The sequence below is a fragment of the Neophocaena asiaeorientalis genome, unplaced genomic scaffold, assembly GCF_003031525.2.
Source record: "Neophocaena asiaeorientalis asiaeorientalis breed wild unplaced genomic scaffold, Neophocaena_asiaeorientalis_V1.1 scaffold43, whole genome shotgun sequence".
In the NCBI taxonomy this organism is placed as follows: domain Eukaryota; kingdom Metazoa; phylum Chordata; class Mammalia; order Artiodactyla; family Phocoenidae; genus Neophocaena; species Neophocaena asiaeorientalis.
In genome coordinates this window covers 14,392,830-14,419,674 of record NW_020173674.1, presented here as the reverse complement: position 1 = coordinate 14,419,674, position 26,845 = coordinate 14,392,830, and positions in this window count along the sequence as shown.

Genomic DNA, 26,845 nt, shown 5'->3' with positions numbered 1-26,845 from the left:
AGGACAGACCCCTCCCTTCACTCTGCTTGCAGAGGAAACACGCCACTGCAGGAAACCCCTTTGCCCCCAGGTGACACCCTGTCCACGTTCCTGTAGCTCCAGATGAAGGCTGGCCTGGTCTGCAGTCAACTGTCATGGCTGGAAGGACTGTTGAGATCAGCTTGTCCCACCTTCCCCTTTGCACAGACCAGGAAATGAAGATGCAAACAGGGGCAAGCCTCTGCCCAAAAGCACTGAGCTCAAAGCAGGGTCAGGACAAACCTTGCAAACCGTCACCATTGAAGGGCCTTAGGACACGCAAAGAACTATGGTAATTGCTTGACGTTCATCCAGTACTCAGTCCAGTCCCGCAAGGTGGGTGCTATTCCCGTTTTACAGGTGAGGGCACTGAGGCACAGAGAAGGAAACTTGATTACCCAAGGTCACGCAGAAAGCGATAGTTTGGGGATTTAAGCCAAGGCCCGTCCTCACTCCTAAGCCAGGGCTCTTCTCTCTTTGCTGCGCCATCAGTTACTACGGACTGAGTCTGTGGGCCCAGGGTCACCCACCAAAATAGCTGGATTCTCTCACCACTGCCACCACCCAGGAAACCTAGAGCTGAGGGCTGGGGGTGTGGGGGGGAGTTCTACTTAACCCCTCAATCTGGGCTTCCTCTCTAGGGCTCCATCCCTCAGCCTATCTTTTCCCAGAAGGGTTCACAACCATTTCAAGCTGTCAGTGGTGGCGAAATCAAGGAACCCTCTGCCCACCCAGCCTCCTGTTTCCTCCATCTCCTCCCTGTTCTTCCTAGACTGGGGCCACAGCTGTCCCTCACCGCCCACCTGCACCACCCCGTGGGGCTCATGCTTCCTGACCTCATCTTGGCCTGTCGGAATCCTGCCTATTGCAGGTAGATGGAAGTCCAAGTCCTTCCACACCTTATTTGTGCTGTGTGAACTTGAACAAGTCACAGTGTTTGCTGAACCTTTTTTCTCTTTTGCAAATAAAGTGATAGTACCAGCTTTGGAGGGTTATTTGGAGGAATCGGAGGAGCTATTGTGTGGAAGACAGTCCAGTGTTGCGTTATGGTGATATCAGTGGCATGGGGGTGGGGTGATTGCTAGCAAGACCAAGGGCAGGATGAGGGCCTGGGCAGAACAGAATCAGGATGGTGTGGCTCGGGTGCTAGAGCAAGGACTCCCAATGGTGACCAGGACCACATCTAAGTGACACCAGACCATAGGGCATCCTAGCCAGTGGACGGCAGCTGGTTCCCAGAGGAAGTGGCCAAGTGCCCCACCGGGTGGACAGATGAGGCCCAGCCTGGGACACCCGGCCGGTAGGCAGTGGGCACCACACCAGGCCTGGTCGCCAGGCTGAGTTTGGGGAAAGGAGTCACGAAAGCCCTCTGAGGGGAGTTTTGCTTCCCCACTTTACAGACAAGGAAAGCGAGGCACAGAAAGGGTAAGTAACGTTCCCAAGTTGATCCAGCAAGGAAGTAGCAAAACCAGAATTAGAACCCAAGCAGTCTCTTAAGCAGATACTCTCCTCGCCAGCTCACCCCGGGTTTGAGCTGAAATATTACCACGTCATAATGTGCTCCGTCCTGGACCCCAGCTGAGCCAGGATGTGGTCAGATTCCCAAGGGAAGCTGGAAGACTAGGCCAATGGCCAGCCAGCCCTCTTCCAGCCAGGGAGCCAAATTCTTCCTTTCTCTGACCTGCCCTGGGGCTACCAGAAAGAAGACAGAGCTCCAAAGGCAATTCCTAGCAAAAACCAAAGAGAGGAAACAAGTAACAGAGCAAGAGGGGGCCTGGGCCCTTGAACTTGGCCCCAATTCCTCTGCACTCAAACTCCCTTTATTAAAATAGGCTAAGGTGCGTGGGCCTTGGGCAGCTTGTAAAGGGATTTGGGGCCCAACCAGCACCACCAGCCAGGAATGTGCCTCAGGGGTCCCAAGGGTCCTACCCAGGTTGGTGACTCTGGCTGTCGAGAGCCACCCTGGAGGGGAGAGGAAAGGCCACCCAGACCCGCAGAGACTGCTTCCTGGGGGGAGGGGGGAGGGGGCTGGACTTTTTCTCCTCTTCTTTCCTCTACCAGCCATGGCATGCCTCTTGCGTCACAGCGGGGCTCAGTGGCCCTGTTCACCCCTAGAGACTACCCATACCTCCGCCCAAGGCGGCTGCTAAGCCCCTTCCTCTGAATTACTCATTGAGGGCCCTGCTCCAGGCTCCCTTCTCAAGAGGGACAGCCCTCCTGCCTCTGAAGTGCGGCCTGAAGACCCATGGAGGAATTCCCATGGAGGGACTGCTTCCTCATCATCATGATGGATCACCCATCCCTCCCCTGCCCTCCCCACACTACAGTATGCGATCCCCCAGGGGTTTGTAACGCCAGTGACTCCCCTGGGACTTAGAGGTCACCCAAAAGAAGGTGGGGAGGCTGGAGGGCTGAAGAGGGGGAGAAGTACATGGTGGGGGTGGGCAGGCAGAGGTCCCCGTGCCACCTGCCACACTTACTTACCCCCAGGCTGCTGGCCTGGGGCTGAGGGCCTCATTCTCTTGCCCGAGGGCAGGGCAGAGCAGAAGGTAGACCCCCTCCGCATCCTCCCCCAGACCACCTGGCCTGCAGGTCCCGGGCCTTGTCAGTGAAGTCAAGCAGTCCCACTTCCTGGCCCTGCTTTCCCCACTTGCCAGACAGGGCTGCTGGCCAGTCACCATATAAAATGAGACCCTCTTCTGAGAGCAGCCCCAGGGAAGCCTGGAGAAAAACTGGCTGCAGAGCTGCACTCACATCCTTGTGACCTTGGCCAAGGGGCTTAGCTCTCTGGGCCTCCTTTTGTCCATATGTGAAAGGGGCTGAGAATCAAACTGAGATGACAGAGGGGCACTGCCCTCTGCCAACGATAGGAACAAAAGCTAACATTCAATGGGCGCCAACACTTTCTGTGCATTGTCTCGTTGCGCCGTCACACACACCTGTGAGGTGGCAGGGGCAGGTGGGGTGCATGGCTATGATTCTCTCCGTCCAGCAGAAGGGGAAGCTGGGGCAGGGAGCAACCCCACACGTGCTTTACCTCTGTGCTCTCCTGCCTCTCCTGCCGGTCAAGGCTGACGGGGCACTTATTCTGCCCGATGCTGAGCAGGCCAGTTGGAGAGAGACTTGGACTAGCAGGCTTCCACCTCCCTGCCCTCCAGGCCCAGGAGCTGCCAGTCTCATCCGAGGCCCAGTGCACTCAGGGAGGAGCGAGGAGTGGCCAAGGGGGGTGGTCCTGTGGCCCCCACCCAGGGAAGCCTCTTTGGGTAGAGGAGGGAGGGGACGACACTAGGCCCTTGGGCTTCACCTCCTACACCCTCACTCCCCCATCCCAAAGGAAGCCCCGTCCGCCCCCTTCTGCTTCCCTTTCAGCCCCTTTCCCTGTCCCTCCCACCGAGGATTTATGGTTTTAATAATTCAGACTTTCTCCACCAGCCTCCCTTACTGTTCAGTCCCCTCTAAAAATCCTTAAAATTAAAACACTAATCAGGAATTTATTTTCTCATCAATCCTGCCCTTCAGGTTATGAGGCCCAAGTGTTTTCACAGCCATGGGGAGGGTCCTCCAGAGGCAGAGACAGACAGAGGAGAAGCTCTGGCTCCGGGTCTTGGGAGAGAAAGGAGAGGAGAGGGAGAGGGGGCGAGACTGCGGGAAGCAGAGAGAGTCAGACCCCGGTCAGAGCAAAAGGATGAAAGCCATCATGCAGAGGCTGTAGGCAGACAGAGGGATCCGTATGCTGCAGGGATGGGACGGGAGAAGGAAGGAGAGAAAGAGATGGGGACAGAGACCAGGGCAGGATGTAAGAGGTGATGGGTAGAACCCAGAGAGATGGAGAGAGAAGAGAGAGAGGCTGAGGAGGGAGGGAGGGGCGGGGCCGGGGGATGAAGACAGTAGAAGATACATGAAAGTAATGCAGGCTGGGGAAGTCAGACCAGAGGGACCAGAGTGGCGGAGGTGAGAGAACAGGGGAAACAGACAAACTGGGAGCTGGAGAAACCTTGCACCTTCCCTCGGGGTTGGGGGTGGGGGCTACACTCCTGAACTTTCACATTTATGAGGGGACCGTGTGGCCTGTCTCTCTTCCCACAAGGCCACAAGCTCCACAAGGGCAGGGACCCTAGTTTTTCCCCTTCCGTGTCTGCAGAAATGAACTGGGCCGGCTGATTTCTGGCTCTGAGCTCCTTCAGGCTCTGAAACTCCACAAGGTCCTTGGTGAAGCCCCTGGGAGGCTCCTGTGGACTCACAGGAAAGCTTGCTGATCTCTGGCTTTGCCCATTCCTCCTTTGGGTGCAGGTAGTTTGGAGAAGGTATCACCTCTCTCCACCAGACCCCTGCCACCCAAAGAGGCTGTTTGCAAAGCCCAGCATCATTGATGGGAAGCCTTTGAGATGAGTCAGGTCATCCTGAGCACTGAACAAGGAGTCTGCTTTTTGCTTTGCCTCTGACTGGCTGTGTGATGGTGGGCAAGTCACTGGCCCTCTCTGAGCCTTGGTTTCTTCATCAGTACAGTGAGGGGATTGAATGATCTCTACAGCCCCTTCTTGCTCTAATGGGCAACAGTCTTTGATCATTTCAGAAGTCCCAAAACTAAGTAAAGCAATGGAAAATCTGTAATTTGTTCATTTATTCATTTGACAAAAGAATTGAGGGTCTGCTAATGTGGAGGGGGCTACACCAGGCACCGGGGAAGCCACCCTAAAGAGCTCTGGACCTGACCTTGGTCCACGGTGAAGCCACACTTCCCACAGTCTGCATTTGTTCATCTGTAAAATGGGAGGGCATGGTGCCCATCCTACCAACAGAGTGTTACTATTTGGAAAAGGCCTTTTCCAACAGAAATTGGGCATCAGAAAGGACTGTCTAGCATCAGAAGTGTATGGAAACCTCATCAGGGGGTCATTCTGCCAGCTCTGGGGTCTCCCAAGTCCTGTATGAGCATTCAGTCTGGCTCAGGCTGTGCTGGTGCCACGGGCAGGCCTTAAGTCTCATGGACAGTCCAGCGTTGCACGGACTGCAGAATGGGGAGCTTATGTTACACTCAAAAGACCCGGGTTTGAGTTGAGTCTCAGCTGCAGCACTTGCAAAGTCAGTAGCTTGGGCGAGTCACTTCCCCTCTGGGGACCGCAGAGTCATCTTTCAAGGAGGATAAACAGTCCTGCCCCACCTGGTGAGATGTGTGAATTAAGCCAAGTAACGCAGGTGGAAGGACCAAGCACACAGTAGGTGTTCAGAAAATGGCTAGCTCAGTGCAGGGTTTAAAGCCAAAAGAACACCAAGGACAAGGGTACCGGGGTGTCAAGTTACACAGTCAAGGACTGTTGGGATTGTGGCGCAGCCCACCTCGGGGGAAACGCGGGGGGCTCCGGCCTCCCTGCCAAATGAGGCCTTTCCCCGGGCAGGCATCAGCATTTTCCAAGATGATTCAGCGAAACCAGGGGGCTTTGCCCCGCCTCCCCTTTATGCTGAGCGGCTTGTTCATGGCTCAGCCCAGCTTGTCTGCCTGATAGGAAATCAATGTGTTTATGATCCGAGGCCTCTTGGACAAAAAGAGGAAGGGATAACTGCTCTCCCGAGGTCTGGATAGCAGCGTGTCCAATCTACCGATTTAACTCACCTTCCCAACCCAGAATCTTGCCTCTCTTCAAGTCGAAGTAGCCAAGGACTGTAGAACCCAGGACTGTGATCAAAGGACTTTTAATGTTTCCATCTTGAGGGACAGACGAGCCCTCCTGGGGGATTCTGGTCACTGGGAACGAGTAGCTGTCAAATCAGGCAACCTGCGATAAAGAGTTTGGCTGTGTCCTCAAGAGGTTCTGAGTCCTGAAATAACAGAGACATGGTCTCTAACCTACATTCTTACAAGAAATAATATATGGCCTACGGGAAAAGGTAGATTTTGTTGGGAGGGCCAAAATAATTACACTGTAATTATGTCTCCTTTATCCTGCAACCACATATCCAAGGTAGCACACGATACCGCTATCTGCTATAATATGGGATTCAGAGGTCTAATTAATATTGGAGCAACTAATAGAATTTATGACACTGATGCTTGTGATCAAATGTGTTGCGAGAGTGAATCAAAACATCTTCCGGTCTAAAAAAAAAAAAAAAAAAAAAACACATCTTCCGGACATTATGCCTATGGAGGAGAATTGGCCTGAAGAAGATTTAGATTTGGTTAATGGTAAATTGATTACAGGTCTTAAACACTCAACAGATGCGCAGATGGCTTGTAGAGCAGGGAGGCGAAAGAATCGTAAAGTGAGTACAAAAATATGAGAAACTTTGTGTTACCGGATGGTTCGGTTGTCTGTTCAAATCTGTACCAACCCCCCACTGGTTATTGTAAATGTTTGACATTTACGTGAGTGTTTTAATTGCTGTCAAACTAAGGATGATCATTTTGTCATAAAAAGATCTAGTCCATAGGATGGGGAGGCAGTGATGGGGCGGGGGGCTGGGCTGTGAGCTGGTTTTCGAAAGCCCCCTCATGGCATTGACCCCCAGTCAGGGCATGATTGGGCAATAGTGTCGCTCTGTCGTCAGGGGTGGAGGAGTTTCAGGGTAACTCCGACCAGCCTGTCAACACTGTTTATGGAAAACAGTGGGATTTTTTTTTTTTTTTGTCATATATTGAGTTTATCTGTGCTCTAAAATATTTAAAGATCAATATCCACTTTTCCATTGAGTGATTTCACGGGTCGTGCCCAACATAAAACAGTGGGATTGATGATTTGCACCTGGCCTTGGTGAGACCCCTGAAGGGCTCTGCTCTTGAGGCTGGTAATGTAGCAGGAAAATGCCCACATGACCAGCAAAATGTAAAAATACCTAAGCTGAGACTCCTCCCCAGTTTAGAGGTGTTCCATCCCCACCTCCCTCACAGAGGGAGGATGGTAGCAACCTGCACCTGCCTCTCCAAACACCTATCTGTGAAGTACATCCTGACTTGAATGCAGTCACTCTGTCGTGTCCTTTTCCTGTAATAAACTGTAGGTTTGTGAGCACTGTCATTTGGGATCCTGTGAGTCTGATTTGGCAGTTGAATCCAACTTAACTGCCACTGTTAAAGGTTAAAAAATCTTTCTTCCATATTTTATAGATGGAGCAATTGAAACTCAGAGGGGGAAATGATTTATCCACAGTCACGCAGCAGGTTTGTAATAGAGCCCAGATTGGAGTCAAAGACTCACATCTCAGTCCAGAGATGTAGTTTGTTTTTTCCTCCTGATCTTGCTCCTTGGAGGTAAGCGGTCACTTCCCAGGAGGACTAGAAGAACCAAAGAGGAGCATTGACCTCTAGCATAGGCATCAGGGTAGCAGGAGAAGAATTACCCCAGGATGAGGTTAGAAAGGTTAGAAAACAGAAAACAGATGGGAAAACCCAAGGCTCAGGGAGAGGAGGAGATTGAGAGAGAGGCTCAGGACTAAGTCTGTGAAGGGAGAGTGTATCAGTCAGTGTAGCATAATTGCTGTAACAAACAACCCCAAGTCTCAGGCACTTAATTCCAGAAGAGATTTTTTTTTTTTTAGTTACTCAGGCCACAAGTCCAAAGCAGGTCAGTGGAAGAGAGAGAGCACTGTTCCATGCAGTCATCAGGGGCTCAGGCTCCCTCCATCCATTGTAGCTCGGCTCCCCTCAAGGTCCTTGGAGTCCATACCATCCAGAGGGAAGTAGCCCAGGAGTCTTTTATGGACACCCTTGGTCTGTATGTTGGTGTAAAGGAGTTAGGACAGAAGGGCTGACTTCCTTTCTTGCTGACGGGCAGTAGACTTCACACTTCAGTGTCCCCAGGGGGTCTCCTGACTTTTTTTTTTTTGATGCGTTGGGTCTTCGTTGCTGCATGCAGGCTTTGTCTAGTTGCGGCGAGCAAGGCTACTCTTTGTTGTGGTGCTCAGGCTTCTCATTGTGGTGGCTTCTCTTGTTGCAGACCACGGGCTCTAGGCGTGCAAGGGCTTCAGTAGGTGCAGCATGCAGTTTCAGGAGTTGCAGCATGCGGGCTCAGTAGTTGTGGCTCGCGGGCTCAGTAGTTGTGGCACATGGGCTAGTTGTCCCACAGCACGTGGGATCTTCCCTGACCAGGGATCAAGCCCGTGTTGCCTGCATTGGCAGGTGGATTCTTAACCATTGGACCACCAGGGAAGTCCCTCTCCTGTCTTGATGTCAATACAGTCCTTCTTCCATGTGAGATGAGCCAGATCCCAAACATGGGGCCAATCCCAAGATGACCATTTTCCTCTTGGCCCCTGAAGTCTCTGGACCTCATGTCCCGAGTTCATCTAAAAATACCCTTGGAGGAGCATGTCAGCGGTCACGGAGATCACTTGCCATTCATCGTTACCTGGGAATAAATCATAGTAGGATATGAATTGTGAATTGTTCTTCCCCAGGTTGGGTGATTCCCCTACTTAGAAACACTTCTATCCATGGTATAGGCCCTGTTGGAAGTTGATTCCAATAACTTAAAAACTGCAAGAAGTAGTCATTTGTAAATTACCCAAGAGAGAACTTGTGCTGGAATTTTCCACCAGCGTTGACAGTAGGAATCAGTAGGACACAGGGTGGAAAACGAGGCGGAGCCTGGCTCAGAGTCAGGCTGGGGAAAGGCTCCCAGACGTGATACCCCAGGACACAGGGAGTGAGGTATGGGGGGAACACAGGACTTGGGGCGAGACATCTGGCTTCTACTCCATGTTACGTTGCTGTGTGACTTTGGACAAGTCAGCTCACCACTCTAGGCCTTGTTTCCTCATCTGTAAAATGGATCTAATTATACATTTCTCCCAGGGATACTGTGGAGTTGAATGAGATAATGCCCTAAAACACAAAACCTGGCACTCAGAAGGCTTTCAGTAACTGAGCCCTCACTGGCCCTCCCTCCAGCCCTCTTGAACCCTTTGTTGTAAGGGGAGCCCAGAGCCTACACAGGCTAGGCTTTAAGTCACTAGAAAGAGCCCTGTGGAGCGAGCTGTTTTCCCAGGAGCTGAGAATACTATCTGGCTACACAAGGGTGGGAGGTGAAATTTCTTCCCTGCCTATAGCTCTGATGACCAATGCCAGAAAGTGAGCAGGGTCTGGAGGCTCCATCCTGCAGTGAATTCCTCCATTTCTGAGCTATTTTTCCACCCGACTTGGGAGAGCCTGGGCTTGTAAAATGCGCTTATTAGTCGAAATGATCTAAATCTAATCTAATTCTCCCACGGAAACGATGTAATGATGTTCCTCACTAAATACCTGATGCTCGACATTTGATAAAATGACCACAAACATCTTTGTTAATCATGTTGAAACGGCATACCTGGGCTCTGGGCAGCGGCAAGCTTTCAGAAGTGCTTCTAAATCAATTAAACAGGGCGACATGGTAAGCACTCGCATAAAATACCGTTTAATATGAAACAGAGTGATAGTGAAAAGTACAAAAGGTCCTCATCAAAGTTCTTGTTAATCTTCACCTCGTTTCCTCTGCAATGAATAATAACACCTAACATTTATTGGGTGCTTACAATGTGCCAGACGCCGTTCCAAGCTCTTTACACCACACCGTGTCACTAAGTCCAACCCAGAAGCCTGGGGCCCAGAGAGGTTAAGGATCCTTCCTACAGACACACAGGTAGGAGGTGACAGAGCCAGGCTTAGAATCCAAATGATAAGATTCTGGAACCAACCCTCTTAACCAAGTCAGGGATTGGTAGAAGTGCATCAGAAGGCCTATCTCTCCAAAAGGCTTCCCTGGCCAGGTTTGGCAGATGACTCTGGGAGATATTTGGGGACAGGGACTCCCATTGGCTGACTTTGAAAGACATCAGCCAGTTATATAGGTTTAGTGCCTCTCTGTTCCATGTTCTGTTCAGTTTTGCTCCATCCTACATACTGAGAGCTGTATTAAGCTTGGGAGATACCAACGCATTTGAAAACTGATCCCTTTCCTCTAGGGGAAGCAAATGAATAAGTGGCCATGGCAAACCAGGAGAGGAAGCACAACAGAAATACACCGAATGCTTGACATGACATAAGGGAGGGAATGGTCCCTCTGGGGAAGTCTGAAAAAAGAAAAACAAACAGACAAACAGAAAAGTAATTACTACTGGGAAGGATTTGGGGAAATAAAAAGGAGTTTTCTAGGCCCACAAGACGAAAATGCATCCTAGACAGAGGCATTCATGGAGGCACAAGGATTGGGTGGAATGGGTATGGGCCCCACCAGCACTGTGGTGTGGAGCAGCTGTGCTGAGTCCTCAAAGCTTTGCAAGCCATTCTTAGAAGCTTGGATTCTCTCCTCCAGAAGAGGGACACTGAATTAGTCAGGACTCTTATAGGCTCATATGACAGAAACCCAACTCAAATGGTCTCGGACTTGAAAGGTTTTGACTCGTGTAACTGAAACCATCGCATGTTACCGCATTCAGGCATAGCTGGATCCAGGTGTCAAACGATATCATCTGAAGTCTGTCTCCCTCCATCTCTATCATCTGAAGTCTGTCTCCCTCCATCTCTATCATCTGAAGTCTATCTCCCTCCATCTCTATCATCTGAAGTCTATCTCCCTCCATCTCTATCATATGAATTCTATCTCTCTCCATCCCTATAGTCTGAATCCTATCTATCTCCCTCCATCTCTTAGCTATGGTTTCTCTGGCTTAACCCTCAGGTAGCCTCGGTCTAACTGGTGACAAAGATGAGTTTCAGAAGATCTGGGGTTACATCTGACCAGCTGGGCAACCTCAGGAGAGAGAAAATATTGTACCTTATTCGTTTTTTTTTTTTTTTTTGGCCACGCCGCGAGGCATATGGGATCTTAGTTACCTGACCAGAGATCGAACTGTGCCCCCCGTAGTGGAAGGATGGAGTCCTAACCACTGGACCACCAGGGAATTCCCAGAAAGTACCTTATTCTTGATAACTCCGACCAAAGTCCTGGGGCAGATGTTACTTGGCTCTAACTGCCTGCTTGAATGGCCTGTGGTGTTATTAAGAAATGAATTGAAGTCTATCTCCCTCCATCTCTATCATCTGAAGTCTATCTCCCTCCATCTCTTAGCTATGGTTTCTCTGGCTTAACCCTCAGGTAGCCTCGGTCTAACTGGTGACAAAGATGAGTTTCAGAAGATCTGGGGTTACATCTGACCAGCTGGGCAACCTCAGGAGAGAGAAAATATTGTACCTTATTCGTTTTTTTTTTTTTTTGCCACGCCGCGAGGCATATGGGATCTTAGTTACCTGACCAGGGATCGAACTGTGCCCTTTTTTTTTTTTTTTTTGGCCACGCCGCGAGGCATATGGGATCTTAGTTACCTGACCAGAGATCGAACTGTGCCCCCCGTAGTGGAAGGATGGAGGCCTAACCACTGGACCACCAGGGAATTCCCAGAAAGTACCTTATTCTTGATAACTCCGACCAAAGTCCTGGGGCAGATGTTACTTGGCTCTAACTGCCTGCGTGAATGGCCTGTGGTGTTATTAAGAAATGAACCCCAGATGTCAAGAGACCCCAGGGTCCAGTTCCAGCCCTGACACTTAACTAAGTGGCCTTGGATGAGTCCCTCTATTCTCTGGGTCTTGTTCTCCTCATCAGGGGAGGGGTAGACTTGAGGACCTCTAGGGTCTTACCTTCCAGCCTGCACACAGCCTGCATGCTCCAGGTGCTGTCGTGTGGCATGGTGCTGTCTACAACCTGCAAACGCCTAGCTGCCCACGGTGGGAATGGGCTTGCCTGGAACCCTCCTCACCTCCTTTCTCTCTCTTTGGGACCCGATAGCAGGGAATGATTGGAGGGTGGCTTGACTGATGGGTGGGCGACAAGCAGGCGTAGCCACTCCTTCCCCAAGGACCTGAAGGCTTAGGGACCAGTGGCACCATGTGTCAACCCGCTGTGTAACCCGCTGCCAGCCTGGGACTTCAGGTGAGAACTCCTTCTCAAGTGCAAGGCAACTTAATAATCTCAGGAGACGGCTTCACCAGAAATCATGACTATTCAATCCTTAAATTGAATTTTATGTGATCTGTTTTCCCCTTGGAATTCTCAGGGTTCTTAATTCCAAGGCTAATCTGGGACCCTGATTCTAATTTACGACCTGCGTCACAGCTGCTTTTGTCAGGCAGCAGTAAGGCTGCTCACACATGGCTTCATGGCCATGGGCAGCCATTCTCTACCACAACAGGCATCCCCCTACTGTCCCAGCTCACTAGGACCCCTGTCTTCTTCGAGCTCTGATCTTTCTTGTCCCCCGTTCAGCCTCTGGTCAGGCCCAACCTCTGACACTCATTTCTATTATCTGGCCCTTCCCAGTGAACTTGACCTCTGGGGTGCCTGTCCTCATAGGCAGAGAGAGGGGAGGGGCGAGAGGCTCTCAGTCGGACAACAATTGCTAAGATGAGCCTCACCCAGATGCTGCCTTTGGAGGGTAAAAAGAGACGTCTGTCCTTTCCTGTTCTTGGTTCCCCCCGCACACACAGGCTGTGCCAGGGACAAGATGCTTTGTTAGTTTTAAAGTGCAACCTGGCAACACAGCAAGAGCTGGAAGAACTGGGTGCTCTTTTCTTATTTTCCCTTCCCCCGCTCCCCTCCTCCCTTCCTTCTTTCCTTTCCTCAGCACTCTCTTTTCCTCCTCCCTCCCTTTCTTGCATTTACTCAAATATTTATTGATCACCTAATATGTGCCAGGTCTCATGCCAGGTGCTGGGGTTGCTGTGAGCCACACAGATGCAGACTCTGCTCCCCTGGGGCTCAGACTCAGGGGAAATAGAGAACAGCTCAGCCATTGCTGTCACACAGGAGCAAACAGGGCAGGTGTCACCCCAGAGGTGGTGACACTGGAGCTGTGACCTGAATGACCAGGAGGAGCAAAAGCAGGGAAAGCGCCTTCCAGGCTGAAGGAACAGCAAGGCAAGAGTCCTGGGGCAGGAAGGGACTTGGCGTTTTGTGAGGAACAGAGAGAGGCCAGCACGGCCGAGGCAGAGTGGGCGAAGGGGAGGTGGGCTGAGCTGGGATCAGAGGGGTAGTCAGGCCAGGATCAGAGTTTACCTCTAAAAGGGCAGGACAGAGTTCTGGAAGAGAGGAAGGAAGGGGTGTGAAAGGTCTTCGGCACAGGCAGAAGTGGAGGGAACTGCATGAGCAAAGGCCCGTGGAGGGGAGTGGTTTGCTATATGGGGAAATTCCAGTAGTTGATTCTGATCCATGGTGGTCCCACAAGAAAAGTTGCTTTGGGGCTTTTCTATTAAAGGATAATGAGACTGGAGAGAGAGGGACATGGGTGGGTAAAGAAAAATGGGGGAAATATCGGGGGAGGGGCTGGAGTTGGGGGCTGGGCAATGCGCTTGAGAACTGAGAGTGGAGGAAATTGCCCCAGGAGCTGCCCATCTGGCCTTGACCCCGAGGACACCCTCTGGGCTCATTTGACCAGGAGGCAGGGCCCTGGATCAGAGCCACACACCGTCCTGCTCTGCACCCCTCACTAATAGCCTGGAGGGTGGGACCTGAGACTCTGGACCCCAGGTGGGTCCTACCATGGCCACTTACTGGCTGAGTGACCTTAGACAGGCTGCTTAACCCAGTTGTGCCTTTGTTTCTCCATCTGAACAAATAGGGAGATCTATCTACCTGCATGGACTATTGAATTTATGAGCTAATCCATGTGAAGGGCTCAGCCTGAGACACACTAAGCGCTCAGTAAGTTATCAACAGGCTGGCAGGTGACTAAGGCAAATACAGCAGCTGGGGCAAGAGCACAAAGCAACCTGTGCTCTAAGGGGGAGAAGCAGAGTGACAAAGGAGAGGAGGGCGGCATTAACTCTGATCAGGAGACCCCAGAGTGGGATCAGGAGTCCAGGAAAGCTTCCTGGAGGAAGTGGTGTGGTGGGGGCCTTGAAGGCTGAGCAGAGTTTCCTCTGCAGAAGGGGAGTGGCCTGCAGCCTGAGGAAAGGACACGGTGGCGGTGGCGTGTTTGGGGAAGAGAGAATTGTCAAGACAGGCTGTGGGAAGGGATGGAGGAGTGACAGGTGAGGCAGGAAAGGTAGGCTGGGGCCACATAGCGCAGGATCGGAATGTCATCCCAAGGAGGTTGGCTGTATCCTGACACTGGGGAAAATGTTCTTTTTTCCCAAAACTGGGAAGTGAGTGACATAATGAGAACAGATCTGACTGTTCAAATCCCTCTTTGGTAGCTGTGCTATGGGGCGGGAGCCATGTGGAAGAGGCTACAGCTGCCTCCAGACCTCAAAGGAGGAAACCCCCAGAAGCCCAAGTGTGCAGGCTGTGCTCGGGACAGCGAATGCTTCCCTGGGAGAGGACATTCTGGGCTCTAGTCCTGGTTGCATGATCAACTTTCTGGGCGACTTTGGGCAAGTCACTTTCCCTCTCTGGACCTCAGAGTCCTCATCTGTAAAGTGAGCACACTGGCTTAACTCCCCACCAGGCTGTACAGCACAATGGGGCTCTCAAACTCAGGTGCCTATAGAGAACAAGCAGGAAATGTAAATAAGGGAAGGGGCAGAGGAGCCTCAGAGAGGCGGGAATTCTGGGAAACTGGAAAAATCTTGCCTTGTGCTGGGGTGGCAAGAAATCCAATTTTTTTAAAAATAAGAAATCATCTGACTTTTAAATGTTGGTTCAATTCTTTTTAAAAATTACTATTTTGGGTCATCCCATCTCATCTACTGGCCCAAAGCGACTCACACCCCACCAGTTTAAGACCCCTGTTTCGGCATTTCTGGAAAGGGGGGAGAGAGCAGGTAGAGAGGATGAAACAGACAGAAGGGGTCCTGGGGGGAGAAGTCCTGGGCCCCCTAGGTTGAGGATAGCACCGTGCCTCCTTGTAGCAAACCGGCCACTGCTATGAGCTGAGCGCCCCTTCTGAGCTCAGCGGGGAAGCAGGAGTCTGTTTTCATTAGAAGCCAAGAGCGGGATCAGCCCTGGAGGCATGTAAACCAGCTCCCCCGGCCCGGAGGCTTTTAAATCTTGCAGACTTGCCTTTCAGACCTGATAAGAGGCAGCCTCTTCTGGAGAGAGGCTGGTGAAAAGTCAGCAGCCCAGCTCTCATCAATCAGACCACCGGGAGGTGGGAGCAGGGCAGGGCAGCGGGCGGCCGGGATTCAGCAATCCTGGGGCGGGGTCAAGGGCAGAGACCTGAGTTCCTAAGCAATGTTTCAGCTGCTCTGACGCTGTGTTACCTTGAGCAAGTAACTAAGGCCTCTGAGCCTCTGCTTCCTCCGTGGGAATGGGGGGATAATAAAATCACCTTGCAGGGGTGGTGACACAGCAACGTGGAGGAGGGTACCACCGTTATTTCCATTTTATACAAGAGGAAACTGGGGTTCTGGAACTTGCCCGGGGTCAATACATCTCATAAAGTCAGAGGGGGGACTTGAGCACAGGTGGTCTGGCTCTGGAGCCACGCCCCTTGGGTGATCTGGGCGATCTCCCACACCACCCAGGAGATTAGAGGAGAAATGAGAAGGGTGTTTTGACCAAGAACCAAAGCCTCCCCCACTGCCTTCGAACTCACTGGGTGGTCTTGGAAAACCCGCTCCCGTCTCTGGGCTTCAACATGGGGTTGGTTATTGAACCTCCGGGACCCTCCAGCTCTGAGGGTCCCATTTATTCAACACGTGCTCACTTAGCATCTGTTCCATGTCAAGGTCTTGGGGAGAGAGCAGGGAGTAAGACAGACAGACAGACAAGGTCCCTGAGCTTTGGGAATTTACATCTTGGCTTGGGGTAGCGTTATGGGGAACAGTGGGAAGACTGAAACCCAAGACAAGGGATGCTGCCCAGAGAATGATGTGCTCTGAAGCAAACGAGGCGGGGTGCTGAAAAAGTGATGCAGATGGGCATGGCAGAGAGGTGACTTTGGATCGGGCCACCAGGAGCTTGTCCAGGAGGGGCTTGTCCATAGCCCACACGTGGATGGTGAGAGTAAGGCAGCCGCGTCAGGGGAACAGCGAGGGCAGAGGCCTCTAGGAGGGAGCACGCTCAGTATTTTCAAGGACCAAAGAGAAGCTGATATGACCTCAGGGGCCCGCGAGCCCTTCCTGCCTTTCTATGCCTCCTGCTCTGGAGGCCTAGGAGCAGGCAGGCAGAAAAGAGAGAGAGAGAGAGAGAGAGAGAGAGAGAGAGAGAGAGAGAGAGAGAAAGAGAGAGAGAGAAAGAGAAAGAGAGAGAAAGGGAGGGGGGAGGAGAGAGGAGAGAGAGAGATGGTGCCGGCTTTGAGAACCCATAGGCCTGTGGGGCTGGCATTTTAACAATCCCGGGGAAGGGAGGGCATTCAATGCAATTGCCATTTGAAGAGCCCAGCTTGCTTAGTACAAGTGGAAAATTACCTTTGCATCTTTTCTGGGCTGCTTTTTGATCCCGATTTCATCATTCAGATGTACAGCAGTGCATTTTCAACGGATACAACTTAATTAGGCCCTATTTGTATAACTACATTATTAAGGACTCATTTGGAAAGAGCTCCATGTTCAGGGTTCACTGGGCTCCACCGCTTGCTTGAAAACACATTTGGGAACACACTTTGAAGAGAGCCCTCTGACCAGCCCGGCTTCTGGAGCGCTCTTCTCCTCTGCCTCCAGAACACCGGCCTGGCTTGTCATTTAATTTCCATCTCATTTAATAGAATGTCTTTGGGCATCTCTGTGTCTCAGAGCCTCTGACGGGTGTCTCCTGTAATTACACAGAGATTCCTCATATGCCCCTTCAGTTGGTCATCAAACATTCATGGGAAACTTTATGGGAGCAAGGTCCTGAGCCAGGGGCCTGGGACAGGAATAAAAAGGTGCAGGCTCTGCAGACACACACCTTTAAGTCCAGGAGGGGCAGGGAGGGGGGAAATCCACGGTCCCATTTTCATTCTCATGAGCAATCCTGTGGGGTGGGCAGCGAGGGGCCATCAGCCCTGTTAGTAGATGAGTACTGCAAGGCTCAGGATCTCAAGTCAATGCCAGGGTCAGGGCTTGAACCCAGGACCCTGGACTGGTTCTGCTTCCCCAAGATCTCCCTTCTCTTGTGGGAGAGGTACAAGGATATTTGACACAACTGAGGCAGGTCAGGCCAGGGGCCCTGACACCTGAGGGAAGACTCCTGGCAGGTATCAGACCTGGAGACCCAGTAACTTCCAAATCACTGAACCTGAGGGAGTGGGGGGGGGGCCAGAGGAGGATATATTAGTGTTCTACAGAGAAACACAACCAATAAGATGGATATATACATATAGAAAGAGATTTATTGTAAGGAATTGATTCACACAATTATGGAGGCTGAGAAGTCCCAAGATCTGTTGTCAGCAAGCTAGAGACCCAGGAAAGCCAGTGGTGTAAGTTCTCACCTGAAAGCCGGCAGGCTCGAGACCCAAGAAGAGTTGATGTGCCAGTTTAAGTCTGAAAGCAGGAAAAGACTGATGTCCTAGCTCAAGAAAGCCAGGCAGGAGGAGTCCCCTCTTCCCCAGCCTTTTTGTTCTACTTAAGCCTTCAACTGATTGGATGAGGCCCACCCACGCTAGGGAGGGCAATCTGCTTTACTCAGTCTACCCATCCAAATGTGAATCTTATCCAGAAACACCCTCACATGAACACCCAGAATGTTTGACCAAATGTCTAGCTCCTCCATGGCCCCGTGGAACTGACACATAAAATTAACGATCACAGAGAAGAGGGAGAGAGAGAGGTTGAAAGACGATTCTAGCCGTAGACCAGATGGTGGCGAGCAAGTGGAGAAAGCTCACATACCATTTCATCCTCACAGCCACACTGTAGAATAGGGGTCCCTATTCCCATTTTAGAGATGAGGACACCAAAGCTGAGAAAAGTGATTTACCCAGGGACACACAGTTGGTGACTCCATGCCTCCTCATCCCTGGATAATATTTGTTTCTATGGAGAAAGGGTGAGGATGCTGCCAATAGGGCCATCTCCTAAGTCTAGTTCTTATTCTCTGTTGCCTCTTCTGCTTTTCCAGTGTGATCAGAGCCTGGTTGAATTGCTGAATTGCCTGTCTCTATCGATTGCAAATATGGAGGGAAGGTGGCATCACCGTCAGCACCATGGTCAACGGAGTCTCCAAGGTCTCCTATAGTCCTTTGCTTCAGAGATGATAAGAGCCCTGGAACAGGATGCAGGACCCCTGCTCTGACTCTCTGACTCTGAGTCACTGTGTGGGCTTGGATAAACTTCCTTTCTCTGGGCCTCAGGCTCCTCATCTGTAGAACAAAAAGGGAGGACTGGAAGATGTCTAAGGTCTATCAGAATCTTCTGGGGGGTTCCATGGCTCCAATGTGGGTCTGTCCTTTGCTGGAGACCCTTCAGCAACCAGAACCCCCAAGTCCTATAGGGTTGCTCTGGCAAGGCCTCCAATCAGAGGGCCCCACACTCCTCACTGAATCGATGCTGAGAACCCTGACCCACCCAGGGCCTTAAGCAGGGCCATGGTCAAGGTGGTGTCAGCTCAGGTGCTGTAAGGACACGGTCTCACATGCAGCCCCGGTTCCACTTCCCATGTTGTCACCAGCCTGGGGAATGTGCACAGCATTGGACAGCACATGTCCAGGAGCAAAGGTCTCTCCTCTCTTGCCTACCCCCTGAAGAACATTCCTGCATGAAGAAAACCATGTGTTTCCCATTACTCTCACACTGCTATCACTCTCACAACACTTCTGACACCAGATGTGTAGGTTTTTTCCCCACGCCAAGCCGAGCAACTGCGGGTCCTACAGTTTAACTCAATTCTGACACTATCTACCTGGAGATAGCACCAGAGGTTAAGGGCTCGGTTAAGGGCTCAGTCCCATGAGACTGCCATCCTCACCCACCCACCCCCACTTCAGATGCCAATCACAAGTAGTAGGTCCCCAGGTGACCCACAACTTCTGTCCGACCTGACTGCAAATTGGAGCTTCTCATGCTCTACTCCCTTTAGATTCGATTATTTGCTAGAACAGATCACAGAGCTCAGGGGAATGCTTACTTACGTTTACCAGTTTACGATATAATACAGGATATGATGAAGGATCCAGATGAGCTGCCACATGAAGAGATACATAGGGTGAGGTCTGGAAGAGTCCTGAGTGCCGGAGCTTCTGTCCCCGTGGAGCTGGGATGCATCACCCTCCCGGTACATGGATTCATTCACCAGCCTGGAGCTACAAACACCATCCTATTGGGATTTTTATGGAGGCTTCATCACATAGGCTTGATCATTTATTACATTCATTTCCAATTCCTCTGCCCTTTGTGGAGAATGGGAGATGAGCTGAAAATCCCAAACTTGTAATTATTACTTGGTCTTTCTGGTGACCAGCCCCACTCAGGAGCCATCCAGGAGCTCACCCAGAGTCACCTCATTAGAACAAAAGACACCCAGGATTTAAAAGCCCTGTGTCAGGAACTGGGGTCAAAGACCAAATACTAGAACAAAAGATGTTCTCAGTGCTCTTATCACTTAGAAAATTACAAGCGTTTTAGGAGCCCTGTGTCAGGACCTGGGACAGAGACCAATATGTATTGTGTATTTCTTATTATTTCACAATTCCTCAGTGACCCATCCCCAAGTCAATGCATCCAGGTCTGGGGATTGAGGGAAGAGAAGTCAGGTACATAACCTGTGATCCAAGAAACAAATCGGGAGAGGCTTGGAGCTGACAGGCCTGATGGGAACCTGTAAAAAAGACCTAGATAGGGAATGGGCTCTCAGGATCCAATCCCAGTCTTGCTTCTAATTAACTGTGTGACCTTGGGCAAGTCACTCCCCTTCAGGTTTTTCATCTATAATAGGAAAGGGGGTAGGTCACAATGATCTCTAAGATCACAAGTTTGCCTCTTTGCCCCAGGACTTTTGCACAAGCTATTCCCCCTCAACTGGGAACCCTCACTTTCCACCTGGCTAGTTCCTGTTCATACTTCCAATCTCAATGTAAATATCACCTCCACCAGGAAGCCTTCTTAGGATCCCCAACCTAGATTAGGTTCCCTTATAATATCCTACCCCTGCTCCCTAAATATCTCCTTCGTAGCTCTTGCCTTGACGGCAGCTAGAACGCCACGTGTCAGAGTATTTGTTTAATCTCCACTTCTAGAATGTCAATGTAACGGGAGCAGCAGCCACATCCGACCACAGTTCTGTGTCCCTAGTACCCAGCATAAGGCTGGGAACATAGTAGATGCTCAATAAGTGTCTGCTGACTAATGGGCTAGATGCTTGAATGCTTTCATGGTCTAAGACCTTGGGGATAAAGAAGAAAATAAATAATACAGAAACCATCCATGTTCTCTCAGCATTATCAACACTTATCCATTCTGCAGACCACGTAGAAAAATATCTGAACCCACTAGTGAAAAAAGGGAAGGACAGATGAGGCTGCTGTGTAAGGGACACACACCCTTCTCCTCTTTTCTGCCTCCCTCTCACCTGGCTCCTGCTGTGGGGGTAACTGGAGAAAGGGCTCACTAAGAAGGGATCCTGCTGAGATTCCCCCACCAGCACCCCTCCCCCTGGCTCTGCCATCCCTCGCGGTTGCTCTGGAAACCACTGTGGCATCATCAATGCAGAATGAGGATTTCAGGTGGGCTAATCAGTCCTAGGGATCGACTTGGAAACTTACAGCCTCTGGGTTGTTCCCATGTAAATACTTTCAGTGTAGAGAACAGAAGAAAAGACAATTAGTCTAGGTTGTCAGGAAATCCACACATGCTGCTTCATTCCTGAAAAGGGTCTTCTTTTATCCCCAAGATCTTCCCTGGCTGTGACACATCTCACACACCGCGGGGAGCTGTCAGCTCCGTGGAGTGACGAGGAATTAAAAATAAAAATTGACTTACAGAGAACAAAATCAGGCCTGACAACTCAAGTCGCTCAGACCAGCCATGGTTAGAAGATTGCAAATATGTTTGTCAAAGTGGGCTGGCTGGGAGGGACAGGTAAGGGAGGAATTGTCTGTCAGGGCAGAACTTTGGGAATGTGTTTGTCTCCTTTTGAGATGAGGTTTCCAGCAGCAGCCCTGTTCCTCCTTGTCAATTGCTTTTCTTTCCATCCTTATTCTGGGCTGGGGTCATGCCCAGTAAGTTGCAGATCCTCCACTAGACACAGTTGTCTCCTCATTATTAGCAGATTCCACATCTGTGAATTCACCTCCTTGCTAAAACTTAACCCAGAATCAATAGTCATTCATGGACATGCACAGAGTGATGGAAAATTTGAGTCGTTCAACACCCGTGTTCTCAGCTGAGGTCCAACAAGGCAATGCTCTGCCTTCCGGTTTCAGCTCTCATGCTGTAAACAAGTGTCCTTTCGTGGTCTACGCTGTGCCACGTTTGGCACATTTCTGTGCATTTTGTTGGTGATTTTGCTGTTTAAAATGGCCCCCAGGGCTTCCCTGGTGGCGCAGTGGTTGAGAATCTGCTGGCTAATGCAGGGGACATGGGTTCGAGCCCTGGTCTGGGAAGATCCCACATGCCGTGGAGCAACTAGGTCCGTGCGCCACAACTACTGAGCCTGTGCATCTGGAGCCTGTGCTCCGCAACAGGAGAGGCCACGATAGTGAGAGGCCCGCACGCCGCGCTGAAGTGTGGCCCCCGCTTGCCACAACTAGAGAAAACCCTCACACAGAAATGAAGACCCAACACAGCCAAAAATAAATAAATCAATTAATTTATAAAAAATGGCCCCCAAGCACACTGTCTAGTGGTGTTCTCAAGTGTAAGAAGACCATGGTGTGCCTTAATGAGAAAACATGTGTGTTAGATATGTTTCATTAAGACATGAATTATAGTTCTGTTGGCCATGAGTTTAATGTTAATGAATCAACAATAGATGCTCACTAAGATATCTTTAAACAGAAACACACATAAAATAAGGTATTGAGTGTTGACAAAAATATTGTGATCAGAAGTCTATGGGAAACTAACCCTGCATTTTCACTAGGAAGAATGATCCAGTATTCCTTAATTTGGTGTTTGTGGTGGCTTTATAGAGCCTAACTACTTCAAATCATGGAAATCAACGATTTGACCCACTGAGTTGAACTGTTTCTGAATCTGAGTCTCTCCCACGCCACTCCTGTAACACACGCTGGAGGGAAGAAATGGGGCCTGAGTCATCTGTACATTCCCACACCTCTAGGAATGTAGTAGGTCCTTAGTAAGTGTTTGCTGAATGTATGACTTGCTGTGAAGGACACTGAGAACATTCATTTGTTCATTCATTCAGCTAGTATTTATTAAGAGTGCCTACTATGTGTCAGGCACTGTTTTAGATCCTGAAGATACAGCAGTACAAAAACTTACAAAAATCCCCACTCTCATGGAGTTTTTGCTCTAATTAGAGAAGACATACAATAAGTGAAATGTATTAGTCAGTGTTCTTCAGAGAAGATAGAACGAAACCTATATATATATATATATATATACAAAACACAATTTGTTATAAAGTATTGGCACATGCCATGGAGGCTGAGATGCCCCATGATCTGCAGTCTACAAACTGGAGACACAGGAAAGCTGGTGTCAGTGCAAAAGCCAGAGAGTCAATGGTGTAGATTCCAGTTGGGGTCCGAAGGTCTGAGAACTAGGATTTCTGAGGGCAGAAGACAATTTCCCAGCTCAACAGTCAGGCAGGGAGTGAGTTTAATTTTCTTCCACCTTTTTGTTCTATCCAAGCCCTCAACGGATTGGACGATGTCCACCCACATTGGAGAGGGCCATCTGCATCTGCTTTCCTCAGTCCACCAATTCAAATGTTAACCTCTTCCAGAAACACTCTCACAGACATGCCCAGAAATAACGTTTCACCCACTATCTGGGCCTTCCATGACCCAGTCAAGTTGACACATAAAATCCACCATCACACCCACAAAATAAATGAAATGTATAGTATGTTAGATGGTAGTAAATGCTAAGGATAAAAACTGAAGCAGGAAAGGGGGCTAGAAGTTATCAGGAGTGGAAGAGGGATAGACATTTTAGAGAGTGTAGTCAGGAAAGCCTCACTGAGAAGGTGGCTTCTGAGAAAAGGAAGCGAGGGAGCTAGATAGGTAGTTGTCTGGGAGAAAGGCATTCCAGGCAGAGGAGAAGCATGTACAATGGCTCTGAGACAGGAATATGCCTGGGTGTTCCTGGAGCAACAGGAGACCATCTGGCTGGGGTAGAGTGAATCAGGGGAGAGGGGTAGGAGGTGGGATCCAAGAGGCAGTAGAAAAACTGTGGGGCCATGTAGAATTGACTTTTCTCTGAGTTTGGGTTTATTCCAGGAATGCAAGGTTGGTTTAACATTCAATCTTTATAATTTATAATATCAATAGAGCAAAGAAAAAAACGATCTGATCATCCCAATAGATGTATTCCTGGAATAAATCCAACTGGGTTGTGATATATTATCCATTTTATGCAGCACTGGATTCTATTTGCAAAATCTTTATCAGGTTTGGGTATCAAAGCTATGCTGGCATCAAAAAGCAAACTGAGAAGTGCTCTCTTTTCTTCTATTCCCTGGAAGAGTTTGTACTTCTTTCTTAAATGTTTGGAAGAATTCCACAGTGGAGTCTTATGAGCCTGTAATTTCCTTGGTGAAAAAATGTTTAATTGTGGATTCAATCTTGACTAGCTGTGTACCATGCAGATTTTCTGTTTCTTTTATGTCCATTTTGGTAAGTTGTGTTTTTTCATGATTGTTTAATTCTTTAAAATTTTTACATTCATTGGTATAAAATTTGTCAGAATATCCTCTTATTATTTATTTTTAAGTGTCTAAGATGTATAGTGATGTCCCTTTTTCATTTCAGATAGTGGTAATAATTTATGCTCTCTCTTCCTCTCATTCAGTGTTGCTAGAGGGTTATCAATTTTAATAACCTTTTCAAAGAACTAACTTTTCTTGGGCATTGTTGTAGGCACTGGGAATAAAAGTTGAATGTAACAGTGTCACTGTTCCCATGTATTTTTTACATACTAGAGGAGGAAAAGAGGCAATAAACAAGCCAACATAATTTTTTAAAGTAATTTCAGCAAGCAGTAGGTTTTAGTAAATTGCAGTCAACAATAAGAAAATAGAGCAATTGGGAGCAACTTTTGATTGTCTGCTTACTCTAAGGTGGAGATATTTGAGCAGAGACTTGAGAAACAAGAAAGAGCTAATCATGTAGAAATCTGGGAAAAGAGATTTCTAGGTAGAGGCAATAGCATGTTCAAAGGCCTGAGGTGGGAGTAACATTCAGTAGTATATTCAAGAGCTAAACGAAGGCTGAAATGGCTGAAACATCTTGTGTAAGGGAGAGAGGATGGCACAAGATGAGACCTGAGAGGTGGGCAGGGTAGAGCCAGATAAGGTACAGCAGCTGGTCGATGGTATAGAGTTTGGGCTTTATTTTAAATATAATGACAAGTGAATAAGTCAGCTATTGCTACAATAATGCTGCATAACAAACAACCCCCCACCCCACCAAATCTCAGTGGCTCTCAACAACAGTTAATTTTGTGTCTCACCAAGTCTACAAGTCAGCAGGGGTAACAGCAGTTCACACAAATGTTTGATTTTAGGTCTTCTCCATACGTTTCTCCTTCTGGGACCAGTGTTTACCAATGCATGCTCTCCTCATGGAAGATGGTAGATACTTAAAAGACCAAGCCAAAACACACAAGTTCACTTAAAGCCATTGCTTGCATCGTGTCCATTAACATTCCATTGGGACCAAGCCCATCATCAACAGGACAAGGAAATACACTGTGCCTACTCTAATGGGAGGTACTGAAAATTCATACTGCAAGGGGTACACAGTTCTTACAGGGAGGAAATGAACGATGAGGAAAGATGAGGAAATGAAAGATGAAGAAAGATACAATTTACAAGTAACTTGTCTCTAAGATCACTCTGGCTGTTGTATAGAGAACGGGTGGAAGGGAGGAGTGAAAGTTGAGGAGGAGAGAGGATGGAAACTTAAATTCAGGTAATAGCAATAGAGAGAGAACAAAATGGACAGATTTGGGATATATTTTAGAGGCATATACTTCCCAGGAGCTGATGACGGATTAGACAGGGAGTAACTATTACACTCTCTTTGCTTCATTCCAAACACTCTAGGCTTCAGGCTGCTCCTCAAACATTCCAGGCAGACTGTGATTCCAGTGTCTTTGCAATCGCTGTTTCCTATACCTGGAATTCTGTTCCCTTAGACACTGGCTCAGCACACTTCAATTGACTCTGGCCCTGCTTAAATGTCAGCTCCTGGGTGAGACATCTCTGGCCACCCTATTAAGAAAAATAGTGCCCTCCCTTACACTCATCTATTTTTTCCCATAGCTTTTATTGTCAACTGACAGAAACTGATTGGTTTATCAATTTCCTCTCTCTCTCTCCCTCACTGCAATGGAAGCTCCGTGAATGCAGGAATTTTTTGTTATTTTCACTGCTGTCTATTCTGATCTTGAGTACTGCCTGGCACATAGTAGGTACTCAGTTAATCTTTGCTAAATTAAATCTTTGCTAAATTAATTAAATGAATTCCCATAGGTAGGCCCTATGGGGATCATTTACCTTTGATCTGGTCTTCGGACAGCAGAGTCTGGCCCAGTCCTCATTGAGAAGACCCCCCTCTCCCCAGACAGCTGTCACAAAAAGGCAAGGGGCTATCTGATGCCTGGGACGGTAGTGAGTCCTTCCTGCCTGTTATGAGTCATTAGAAAGCCCACCTGGGGAAATCCTGGAAAATTGGTTTCCATGGTTCTGTTGAGCATCTACCTACAGGCCTGTGGTCCTGAATTTTCTCTCCCTACTGCAGCTAAAGCAGAGTGGGAAATCTAGAGGCCAGACTGGAATCCCTCCCAAGTCCAGGGAACCTGGAGTATAGACCAGGGTGAGAGTGAGGGCTTCTGAGCCCTCCCTTGGCCCATAGGTTCAGCTCCAGGAAGAGAGGCTGATCTGAGAGAAGGAAAGAGAAAGACTCCTCAGACATTTGTTGGTGGTGATGAGCAAACCGAGGCACTGGCTGCTTTTTCAAAAGAATAAATAACCTCTGATTGGAATGGGAAACTAATTGATTTCACACACTGGCTTTTCACAATACAATGTCTGCCATGAAGGGAGTTTATAGGGAAAACTATAGTTTATGTAAAACTATAGTCTGTCATGGGGAAGGGGGTGGAGACAGCTAGGGTGTACACAATAGGAGGAGGGCTCTGGTCGGGGAAGAGTCCCAGGGTAGGGTACATGTGATGAGGAATGTTGCTATGCTCCCAGAGGGACAGACGTTAGCTAAGTGCTGGGGGACTCTATAAGGGACTAATGCTGGGGGTGGGGTGGGGGGCTTGTAGAGTTCACACACCGCTGTGTATTTGCCAGAAATACTCTAACCTGCTATGTACATGAGGAGGAACACTTGGAATACGAACAGCTGGAGTGCAAGTTCAGGGATTCAGCCATATCCCATACCCCAGGGGAGGGACCATAGTTGAGTATATGTAGATGGGGTGACTATGCACTGCTGAGAAAACTGCTGTCACAGCTGAGGGATGCCTGACCAGGTGATACCACCAGTCATTCAGCAGGCCTGCCTCACAGCCGTGCCCTGCATGCAGGCATTTGGCTGAGAGGTTACTAGAGGGAGTGGCATCTGCTTCCCAAGCTGTGTGTTCTGGCACCAATCATTGATTAGTCTGCTCACAGGGCACCTCATTTCCTAATTGGGCAACCCAGAGGAGGTGACTTTTGCCTAACTGGTCTACCCAGAGGGGTTCCTTTTTTGCCGAATTTGCACAAAGAAGTCATAGCGCTAACAGCACTCTGATGTTCTGGACTCTCTCTCTCTTCCCCATATGACCTGTCTTGTCTCCCAGCCCCCCTCCCCCACGTCCCAC